The following is a 12,101-nucleotide window of genomic DNA, read 5'->3' on the forward strand; positions in this document are numbered from 1 at the left end:
GGAGACAGGAGCATCACCGCCTCCCTCGGCCACCCTTGCCTGCCCACGTGGAATTTACTCAAATCTGTATTCAATTAAGAAGCACCAGACACCCTCCTGGCCACAAGCCTGCAACAACAGACTCGGGTATCCACCCCACTCGGGCTCAGATGCCGGAACAAGGGCTCCATCAAGGACCCCACGGGGAAGGGAGAGGGCATGCTCACCCACACCCACCCCAAAATCCAAGCCCAGGGCCTGGGCCCTGTGGCGGGGGAGGCAAGTGTGCAAAGACAGCATCTGTATTCCTAAAGAGCAAGACTAACCCAGAGGTTTGGGTCCTTGCCAGAGGTTACCCTTGTTAAAAATCCAATTCAGGTCACCCAGGATTGCTGGAAAAAGAAACCAAGCCTCTTGGAAAGGAAAACAACAAAAAGTAAAATGGAACCCCAACAGGCCACTGGAGGCTTCCATTTCCCCAGTGAAGGTACCATTTCGCGACAGCCAGCTGTGTACTCCGTGGATGTAAATGCCAATTTCTGTTAGCTCAGAGAGGCGGCAGCAAAAAGAAAACAGGAATTTCCTCCCCAGTCTGCATGGCGTTCCTTCCTCACCTGCATGGAGCGCGACTGTGCACTTAAAGGCTGCCTGCTGTATGCATTCCTCCCCCACCCAAGTCTCTACTGCGCCTGTCCTGCTCTCTTCCTTCTGGGGCCCAAAACCCAAATATCAGCAAAAACACCTCTTCTGGGGTATCCTGGTCAAGGACAACAGCAACACCCCTGTTTTTAAGAGTCTGAATCACATGACAGTCCTCTGGAGGAATACGGAGCTGGGGAGAGAGAGAGTGGGAAGGTCCTTTAAAATGAATGGGGACAGAGAAGGAGTGTTTCCTATGCGTATTAGATTACAAAATTGCACATCTAAGTCCTCCCTCCCAAACCCTTCTCCCAAGCCCCTAATTCTTCTTCCTTGCATTAAAAATGACACCCTGTACAAGCAGCTATGTGATTCTTTTCCCCTTTGCAAATTAGTCACCCCGCCCCCACAGACTGAACAATAACAGCCTCTACTTTTATGATGTCTTCGAAATCAGCAACTGCTTTGCTCCACAGACTGGTTTGTGTTCATATCTGGACGGTGACAGGAAAGCAAACAACTGCACATCCCCATTTTATGGACAAGGACACTAACACAGGAACTGGTTTGCCTTGGGCTGTTTGAGAAGTAAATACCTGAGAGGCTGTGCAAGGCTCCACGCCAGAGTCTCCACTCTGGTGCTCTCACCTTAAGATGGGCCCTGACGTTCCAGCAAATGTTTATCAAACGTCTAACTGGGACTCAGGTGCCACCGTGGGAAACCACAATCGTAGGAAATCCTCTAAGAAAATCTAGGTTTCTCCAAGCAATAAAATTGAAGGTGCTCGAGAAAGAACGGCTGCAAGGGCAGCCTCCTCCCAGCCCTGTGGCTCCCAGTTCCACCAGTGGAATTTCAACTGGATCCAGCTGACAAAATCCCCCATGGCCAAGCAAATCCCCTTGCCACACACTGTTCCTGAACAAAACAAGGCAAATCCACCTGTGCCTGCAGACCCAGCCTAGAGCGCAGAGAGACACACAGCAAGATGTGTGCCCCCAAGGAAGGCGAGCACCCTGGACTGTGAATGACAACCTTCTGCCACTGTGCACAAAGCCTTAACCCAAACCTAAAAAGAGAAATCACACCTAATTTTTTGTGAGTGTTGAGTCGTCAAAATAAGGAAAACAGATGATAAATTGGCCTCCTCCCCGGGTAATAGCCATTAAGTCGACCAACCACAGGATACCTGTCTTTCAAGCAAAACATGAACAATTACCCACACACACGCACCTGGTCTGCAAAAATCCAAAAATGTACATCTCTCTAAATGAACTGCAGAGACCTAGGATGAGGCCCCCTCAAACACACACACACAATTAGTGTTTCATCTTTTCTTCTGTAAAGGAATCCGGTAACATAAATATTAATCAAACAGGAGAATCTGCCTTTTCGTCTTGGCCCATTATGAGCCTGGATTGTGATCTTTACCCGTATTTACAGATATTCAAAGGCAGATTCTATCTTGTTGGAACTGTTATAAATGGACGTCTGAGAAATCAACGAGCAAGTTCAGGCAGATATGAAAATCTTCCTGTCCAGGACTGGCAGCAGCTTTGGGTTGCCAAGTGTTGAATTGGTTCCCTTCTCCTCAGGCCTTTCAACAAATAAATTGACAAATACCTCTGACTCCTCCACCAGAGGAGCCTGCTGCTCAAACTTTGGATTAGCTAAATCGGGGATTTGAAGGGGGTTTTTTTGTACTCAAAATGCCAGGAAGACACTATTTACCCAGTACCTGGAGAGCTCAGAGGGTGCAATGAACGCTGTTCATGACCCAAATCCCAAATATTTATGTATATACCTATGCTTAAAACATTCTTGCCTGTTATAGCAGATGTGTTCTGTCTGGTTCAGACTTATTTCTGAATAATGGAGAATAGAGATATGGATCCAACCCTGGGCTGGAAAAGCTGTCACAGGGAAGCCAAACTTTCCATGTTCCACAGGCAAACAGCATACATTTTTATTTCCAGAATAACAGCTTTGGGAAAATGTTTGAGCATTTTCTTAAGAGCTTTTCCTAGAGAGATCCACTGGAGGCCCAACCCTTGCTGGTGGTGATCTTTAAGGGTCTGTAGGTGCTTCCAACAATCAGAGGCCAATTTTTAAGAAGCAAAAATAAAGACCTGCCCACCGGCTCCTAGCAAGGTGACCATTTGCATAGAGATAAGAGAGTGATAAGAGAGTCAGGGCAGAGAAGGACTAACATTAATTCCCTGTAATTCCAGGAGGCTGATTCCAGGTGTCTCCTTCCAGAGAGGGTTCCATTCCCACACAATTGGGAAAACACTTTCGTCCCTCTGTGTTTTTAAGTCCCAGCCCTAGGATTTCCCTCTATGAAAATTGGCTCCCTCTTTTTCTTCGCGGGGTAGGGGTGGGGGGAGTTTCCAAAGAAAGTCACTTTGAAAAGGCCTGTTTCCCCAGCGTGATCACAAACCAACCGTGCTAGGGAACTCTGAGGCTCCTTCCTTCTGGGCCTCACCTGCATCAGGACCTGGCGGGCTGAAGGCCGCGCGACCCTTCCGGGCGATGGCGGCGGGCGGAGAGGGGGTCCCCGGGCGTCCCCAGGATCCTGGACAAATGTCACTGTGGAGAGGAAGCCCGCCCCTCGTGCCTGGTGGTTTCGGGGAGGGAGCCACTGGCAGTTTCCAGGGGTCCAGAAATGCAATTCGCCTTGCCCGACAAGGTCACCCTCCGGGGCGCACGCACGGGGGGCCAAGCAGAGAGCGACCGGTGGAGGAGGGGCGGCCGGCGCGCACAAAGGGGCCCTGGGCCCCCGGACTCCCCGCCCTTGACCTTGGGTCTCCGCCTCCATCCATCTCCGCCGGCAGCCCGGGAAGGGGGCTGGCCCCGGGCCAGGGGCGTGCTCGCAGGGCTGCGGCTGGACGGGGGCCGCCAGGGGGAAGGGGCACGGAAAACAGACTCCAGGGCTGCAGAGTGCCGCGAGGAAACCTGTATTCCAGCTCCCACGGGAGCCGATCCCGAGGAGGCTTCGATCGCTGCACGCCCCAGCCCCCCAAACAAAAGTTACGCGGAAGCACTAAGGACGCCCCCTCCCTACGGTTAGCCCTTCGACTCGCCCACCCCGCGCCTTCCTCGGACCCGGGCCGAGAGGGGGAGGGGAGCTGTCATGGGAGGAAGAAAGGAGCGCGCCTTCCCGGCAGGGCCAGACGCGGGCAGGGTTCGCTGCGCCTCCGCCCGCCCCTCGCCGCCCCGCTTGGGCAGCTGGCCCATTAAGCCCCCGAATTATGCATGGGCCTGAAGCCCCCCAGCCCTCCCGCCCAGGAAGGCACAATCAACGTGCGCGGAGAGACCCAGGCGGGGAGAGCGGGAAGGGGATGGCCTATGGGCATAGAGCAGCGCGCCCTGGGCGCAGGCTGGAGAGGCCAGGGGCAGGGAGGGGACCGAGAGAGGACCAGGCGCGTCCCGAGGCACGGGAGCCCCCCGGTGAAACGCGGGCCAGGCGCAGGAGAAACACCGCCCCAGGGAAAGCTCCTGGCACAGTCTTGAAGTTGCCCGATTGTCCGCGTGGTGCGGTCCGGGAGGTGCGGGTCAGTTCGGCGCCTCCGCCAGGGCTCACCCATTCTCCTGTTGGAAGGCCATTATGTACTCAGCCTGGGTGTAAAAGGGGCGCTAACGGACCCCAACCTCGCAGCCCCGGGAGGTGCCCGGCAGCTCTCGCACGTGGCGGGGGTTGGCATGGGCATGGGGAGCGCTAGGGTCCGAGTGTAAGAAGTGGGTGCCGCAGGCGGGGGCGACCAGAGCCTTGCAAGTTGCGATCGTCGGGGAACTTGGGAAATTGCACTGGTGGCGCCTGGTTTCGTGGGAGCCGGAGCAAAGGTTCAGTCTCAGGGTCAGGAGGACTTTGATGCCCCCGCCCCACTGCCACCACTCCCCCACAGGCACCCTACGGCAGAGCGCTCCGCGCTGACCCGCCTCCCCGCCGCTCGCCGCTTTCCGCGTTCCAGCCCGCCTCGCTGCGGTCCGCATGCCCCGACACCGGAGTGTGGACCTCGTTTGCGGCCTCGGGGCTTGTCTGTTTATGGAAATGACTTCTCTGTCTTTCCTCGTCTCCCCAAAGCAAAGGCCAGGTCAGGAAAATTACATACTTCTGTTTCCCAGCGAATAAAGTCGCCTCGTTTGCAGGGAAAGTTTTACAAGCCAATGATGCAGGGCGAAGACCGCACTGTTTAGGTTTCTTAATTGGCTGGCTTTGAACTCGTGGTGGGAGGGGGAAAGAACCCGCTCAGACTCCCAGGGAGAACCCAAGTTGTGAGGGTCTACAACCCCAATGTTTTTAGGTTGCTGTAGGTGGGAAGGGGTCTTGGAAGGTTTGTTCTACTTCCTCCTTCAGGGAGAAGAATCCACACTGGGGTCACACTGAGTCCAAGACAGGCAGTCCCTGGCCCCTACCCCAAGAGAGGACCCCTGGATCCCTGGGAGGCTGTACCCTTGGGAAGGCATGGTCTGTCCTGAGCAAGGACTTTGGAGGATGACTTTGGCTTCTGAAGTCATCAAGGGGTTAGGGTTCTTTGGCTGCCATGTGGGATTAGACAGATGTCTATCTGTGCTCCATCACTTGGGGCACAATCCAGGCCCTGGGGCTGTCAGCTTGCAGGTCTCTGTGCCTTTGGGGTCATCTTGGGTGGGTGCTGACCCATGCACCTGAATGCCTGCACCTCTGAGGCTGTGTTGTGGCTGATAGAGACAGCCCAAAAGTCCTGGAAACTACCTTTCCCCAAGGACAAGAGCCAGGATCAAACACCCCTGGCTTGGAGGAGAGGGCTGTCCTGAGATGGTGCCTCTGAAGAGCTGCCTTCTCTCTACACCAGGAGTGCTATTTTTCACCCAAAGGTGCCTAGGACCCAGCTTCCATGTTGCCCATGTGGTCGGCAAAAGCTTTCCCAGATCTGTGGCTCCCCACATGGTCCTACTCCCTGTTCCTCAGCCCCTCTCCACATCCTGCCACCCTCAGCATGGACTCCTTTCTGAGCACCCAGGGACCTCAGACCAGAACCAGCAGACCAGCAGGAAACCCACTTGAAAATATAAGAAGCCCCTGGCAGCTGGCCTTCTGCATCTGGCCTCTGCTCTGCCTCCGGAGCTCCGGCTCCCTGCCCTCCCGCAGGTCACCAGCCTCGGCCTAGCAGCATCTGGGCCAGGGTAGGCCCAGGTTTTGCAGAGCCTGAGGTTTAAATGATTCTGGGGACCCTTTTACCAAAATGAAAACAAAACCAAACCACACAACTGCAGCACGGCCCAGAGGGGCCTTGAGCTAACTCCAACCTCCGGGGAGTACAGAAATCCTCCCAGGTGACCTGACCGCATGGGCAGAGGACGCTGTGGAGCCTTTCTTCTGACAGTTTCCACTGCCGGCCATGCTTCTTCAGAGAAAGCGTACTTCCTGCACCCCACATGTGACAGCGGAGTCACGTCAGGGTTGCTGGATGGGAGGGGATTTAGGTGGGAAGCTGTGGTCTCCCACCCCCGCCCCCCAGCCTGGCTCTTGCAGCTGTTGGAAGCCACTGGTGGTTCCTTAGCACATTCTCAGCTCAAGAGCTCAGGCCCAGAAGGGGAGAGGGCCCACTCAAGGCCACACAGCTTGTCAGCCACAGGATGAGGCCTCAGGCCAGAGTCTACCATGCCTGCCCCTCCCCAAAGGCAGTGCAGCAGACCACCTGCCGATTGCTACCCAGCTGGTCAGGGGCAGCTGTTCACAAGAGGCACAGTCCACAGTGGCACAGTCCACAGTCGGCGGTCCCACAGAGTCCACAGGCATGTAGAGGACAGGTTCTTTCACACCCTCTAGGGCCCGGCTACCATGATGGAGATCCATCCTTAGAAGACTGGCCGCCATTCCTCATCACCCAGCGAGGAGCAGAGGTTCTGCACCAGGAGCATTGAAAGACCACAAGATCCCCGGGGCCTAGGCTGCTGGGAGACAGTGATGGCCCAGTGAAGACCCAGGGTGACCCTGGGGAGCCAGGAGCCTGGTTCTGGGCACCAGCGACACTCCTGGGGTGGCTATGACAGCACTTAGCCACCTTTGGACTCAGCTGCCTCCTTTACAAAATGAAAGCAATTTCTGCTTCACCATCTTTGTAGAGTAGATGGGAACGCAGGACGCAATGTGACCACGGGCAACCCTGGTTTCTATAGTGAAGAGCTGACTGTTGGAGTTGACACCTTGGGCCCTAACTCACCACTGTGTGACCTTGGGCAAATGACTTAACATCTCTGTGCTTCAGTTTCCTCTTCTGTGAAGTGGGGTTCACATTAGCACCTATGTCATGAGGTTGTAGGGAGGATGAAATCAGTTACTCTTTGCAAAGCCCTTCAAATAGCACATACTAAGCTCCAAAAATCCAAGCTCTCTTTGTTTCCCCAGTGAAAAGGTGACCCCAAGGGCACAAAGGTGACAGCCAGGCTGCCTGTTTTTACAGATCACCAACATACAGCCCACTCCTAACAGATTCTAGAGAGCTGGTGGCCATGCATTAGCCAGGCGTGAACATTAGCAACAAGGACAAAAACAGAACTGTCAAGTGCCTAATAAAAAATTTAAGTCAACTGCTAACTATTTATTGTCAAATAAAAACCCTAACAATAATAATAACTGAGGCTGAGTGTTGGTTAAGTTCTGCCCATGGGAGCCCAGTTGTCCTTCTCTGCTCTCTTCCCTCTTTCCTGACCCGCTGCTCGGAGTGCAGAACCACCTGTATAAACCCCCAAAGCGGGGAAAGAAACCATTCTTCTAGTGACCCGTATTTTTGTCCTTGTTTGTTGAAATTAAAAAAAAAAAAAAAAATTCCACTACAACCCAGGGCTAAAGTCAAGGTGGCGCTGTTGATGTCCTCTGCTCTGGTTTGTAGTTTGTGAGTAGCCTCTGCCCCCTGCCCCCACCTTGCAGGGCCAGCGGGACAGGCATTGCTCGCTGCATCTACAGGTGAAGACCCTGGGACTCCACCCCCCGTGGATGGCCTGCCTCAAGGCCCTGCGCTCAGGGAAGGATGGGAGAGTGGCAGCAAGCAGCTACCGGCTCAGATCAGGAGGCCAGAACCTTCCTTTGGATCCCACCAATGGCTCTTTATTATTAAAAATAATTCAAAGCCCACAGGGACCTATTTTATGCCCACGTTCTCCAAATCAGACCTTCTAGCAAGCCTGGAGATAAGAAAGAGAGCTCCAGCCTTCTAGGGGCTCCGCTTTGGGGAGGTGAATGAGTAACTGGAAGTCATACAAGCAAGCCTCCTGCAAACCCAAAATTCCACAAAATAAAGCAGTTTGTATTTATGGGGTGGGGAGTGCTGTGTGACAATGAATATAGCCTAAAACACATTTGCATGTATTAAAAAAAACCCAGCCCAGGCCCGTGTGAATTAATATTTTATTGCTTTTTGTGCTGCCACCTGCCTCTCCAAAACCTTCACCAAACAGGAAACGAGATGATGATGCCTCAGACTCAGGCAAGGTTTCCAGGGACCTGCGGACTCTCGGCTGTGTCCACCAAGGCCATGTCTATGATGGGCTGCAAGGGCCACCCCACATGGGGTCCTGGAGTAGTGCCTGTCACCACTGGCTCTGCCAACAAGACAGGCAAAACTCCTCTCTCTAAAAGCCTCCTGTCTCCAGTCACCCAAGGAAGCCAGGCCAGCCCAGGTCTGACTCCCCTTTGCTCTGTGGCCTTGGGCAAGTCCCTTAACCTCTCAAAGCCCAAATTCCACGTAGAGCTAGAAATATCTATTTCAAGGTTAGAAAATTCAGTGAGATAACTCAGGAAACACACGTAGCACAGCGAGGAGTACCAAGGAGAACCCCTGGCTCCTCCAATCACCCCTGCCTGCCTGAGCGGCGAGGTCAACCTGCCAGCACCTGCACCCAGCCCCCAGCCTGCGCCCAGGGCCATGTCCCTCAACAGACAGCGCACTGTTCCTCGGTGCAGACAGAACTAATAATTAGCTGTCATGATTCAATAATAAAAAGAGATAATCCATGCCACAACGCACATGGATTTAACTAATCTTAATTTGGAAGGAAAATAACAACTCCAAATAGATCAAATGCAAGTTTCTCAAGACAACCTGTGAGTGGGGTTTATCTCCAGTTTCCAGCACAAGCAAGTTATTTCGTTTCTTCCACTGGCCAAGCTAATAATTTTTCGCATTTATTTTATTTATTTATTTTTTAAAGTCTGAAGCAAATATTCCCAGAGCAGCAATGTAAATCCTGAGACTCATCAGAAGCCCTTCTCTCCAATACGTCTTGGTCACTGGGCCCCCAACTGAAGTCCCTTCTGTACCTTGCCTGCTGTAACAACCCCCCAAGCTCCTCCCTGGCCACTCCCGGGTTCCAGAAGAAGACAGACAAAGCTGGCAAGGACATCCCAGCAGGGAGTGCCTGCCACCTCCCAGCCCAGGGGGATCTGCTACCTCCTGTCACTTGCTGCCTAACTTAGCACTTCTCCAGAAAACTTACGTTCTGGGTTTGTGGGGACAGAGGGAAAGCAAACTGATGAGTGACGGCCAGTACCCTCCCCGCTGCAGCTTCTTTGGGCTAAGGAAGGGGTGATACCCCGGAAACCTGAATGACCAGTGACCAGGCCCCTCGCTCCAGTGCTATTCATGGTGATGCTAGGGAAGTGTCTGGAAGAAACCGCTTAGAAATCCCAGGTCGGTGCGCAAACGTTTTGCCTGAGAAAAGCAAGCCCCCTGAATGCTGCCAAGCCGGGTCCACACTTTCCGCAGCTCGGCTTTCTAGAAGCGTCTTGGTAGCTGCCTGTGGCTCCCCTGCAGGCTGGTGGGGTGTTTCCCAGCCCCATCTCATCTCACCCTCGGTTTGCCACTGCAAAGTAGGTGTGGATGAGGAGAAGGGCCAGAAAAGTGAGGCACCTCACCTGGACGGCCAGCAGGTAAGGACACTAGAGCTCAACCCAGGAGACGCCCAGGCCCCAGCCCCTCCCCAGGGTGAGTCCAGCCTAGAGCTGTCACTGTGTGACATCACGTGACAAAAGACACAGGGCAGACATGAACCGCAGTGGATTCGCTCTGACAGCGTTTGTGATGGGGAAATCCTCAGACCCAAAGGACTTTTTCCCCAACTCTCAACGGGGAGCCCCATTCCAAAGAGACCTCCGCAGGTGACTCCAACACCCCAAAGTGTGTCAGAGCTGGGAACAGCAAAGCACCAAGAAGCAGCTCATGCGCGCACATGGCTACGTCCACGTGTACCGGGCACAGACACGTCAGACATACCCAACCGTCTCCGGGTGTGGAGGCTCACAACTGTGACCCCAGCCACTTGAGAGGCTGAGGCAGGAGAATCACAAATGCAAAGCCTGCCTGGGCAACTTAGGGAGACCCTGCCTCAAAAATAATAATTAAAAAAATAGGTCTGGGAGTGTGGCTCATGGGTAGAGCACCCCTGGCTTCAGCCCCCAGTACCCCCCAACACACACACCAAAAAAAAAAAAAAAAAAAAAACCACCCAATCATCATTAAGTACCCTCACAGACAAGGAAACTGAGGCTAAGAGGTCGAGTCACATGCCGCAGACTGGCGGGAGCAGGGGACGCTCCTGCTTGGGCTGCGTTCTTTCCCAACCTGCACAAGGCCTTCAAACCCCAAATACCAGGTCCCCTCCTCCCCAGTCCTCCTCAGAGCACCTCCCAGATAACTGCTCAGTGATTTCTGCTCTTTGCCACACCTAGAACCTCTCTCGTCTCCCCTCCCAGGGTCCAGGGGGTCTGCCCTGCGCACATGGACCTGTGCTCCAGCAGAACCTCAACAGGGGCAGGGGGAGGCCGTAGGAAGGGACCTCAGGACACCCACGACTCACATGTGGGCAGCTGTTAGCACACCTCCAGGCCAAAGACAGAGCCACCCGCCCCCAGGTGGGCCTGGAGACACACAGCCAGGACGCCCCTCTGCCCACAGCAGACGCTGGAGGTCTGGCCTTGGACCAACATCACACGAGTCAAGGACAGGACTGTGACCAGCTCACACTGGGCCACCATCCCCACAGAGACATCCTCTCCCTGCCCCCGGGGGCTCTCCTCTCAGCCTAGGCGCCCAGGACAGGAAGGGGTCACAGGTGCTCAGAGAATGAATGGATGCATGTCCTGCGGAAGATGAAGCTCCAGAAAACGCCTCCCCTCACCTTCCTATTTATCATGAGAGAAGGAAGGAAGGAAGGAAAGGACAGAGGTTGACACGGGGCCCACAGCCCCATGCAAGGACCGACCCCGTTCCCACAGTAGTCCGCACCCTGGGGACTGAAGAACTTAGGCCAGCCCTGCCATCCATCTCTGGGGTCCCCGCATCTAGAAGCACCTGCTAAGGGAAAAGCCTGGGTCCTGGCAGGGAAAGCAGAGGCATGGGATCAGCACAGGGGGACTCTCATGGCCACCTCGCCTTGGGCTCAGCCACACCAGCAGCCAAAGCCAGAGGTAGGGTCCCAACGTTTGCCAGCGACTGACCAGGGCCAAAGAGGCCATAGGGACAACTGCAGCCCATGAAGCAGCTGAAGGACCCTTGGAGCCGTGGCCTGAAGGCAGGAGTCGAGGGGCCCAGCGAGGCCAGCCATGCCAAGGGCCTGGGCAGCAGCTGTGCGGGTTTCCGGAAGCCCGGGCAGAGAAGCACCCATGATTCCTAGTTCCCCTCTTAAAATATAAAGACTCAATTATCTTTGAGCAGCTTGCTTTACACATGAATTGACACATTTATTTTACAATAAATAACTGAAAGTTATCTGTGTTTCCTTTACTGTTAATCTACACAGAGAAATAATAAACAGGGCTTGTCTTCAAAAACTGCAACGACTGCAGTCCTCAGAATTCAATTAAGCTAAAATAATTAATGCTCCCACCATATTAAATTACTTTATACATTTGAGCCACTGAAGTTTTATTCTTTAATCTTTCCTTTTTTATTAAATAAAAAAAAAAAAGGAACGGAAAGAAAAGTTGGTACCAAAGTAGGGAGGGAAATGGGAAGAACGGGGACTAGAAAGGAGCCCGTGATAGGCTGTTAAAATGGAATGGTCGTCCGCCGCTGACACAGCGTGTAGACTGTGGTGTGTCTTTGATTAAAATAACATTTTAAATGCTTTGAACAAACATATCTCTTTAGACTTCTGAGGGATTATTTTACATATTTCTTCTAAAATGAAGAAATCCATTCGTCCTGTTGCCGAACAGAAAGGCCAAGAATAGCTTTCGTCACACACATAAAATAAAAACACTGGAGCCTGCTACAGTATTACTATCCAAAAAAGGGGAAAAGGAAAAAAAAAAAAAACAGGGTGTAAGAGGGACCGAGGGTAAGGACAAAGCAGCCTTGGAGATCAGCCTTTCCTGGTATAAAATCATGTTGGGTCACTTTCTTAAACCCGCCATGGGGACCCAAAGACTCTCCTTGGAAACACCTTCAATGTGACATGAGAATTCAGGTGTTTGGGGAAAAAGCTGTGGGTCTGTGCATTGAGA

General features: G+C 53.4%; 1 protein-coding gene across 4 annotated transcripts in view; it reads right to left on the reverse strand.

Moving 5' to 3' along the window:
* Positions 1 to 12,101, reverse strand: part of Bcl11b (BCL11 transcription factor B) — a 91,500-nt gene that overhangs the window by 63,177 nt on the left and 16,222 nt on the right. The gene's annotated exons all lie outside the window — the stretch shown is intronic.

The sequence above is a fragment of the Ictidomys tridecemlineatus genome, chromosome 5 (assembly GCF_052094955.1).
Source record: "Ictidomys tridecemlineatus isolate mIctTri1 chromosome 5, mIctTri1.hap1, whole genome shotgun sequence".
Taxonomy (NCBI): domain Eukaryota; kingdom Metazoa; phylum Chordata; class Mammalia; order Rodentia; family Sciuridae; genus Ictidomys; species Ictidomys tridecemlineatus.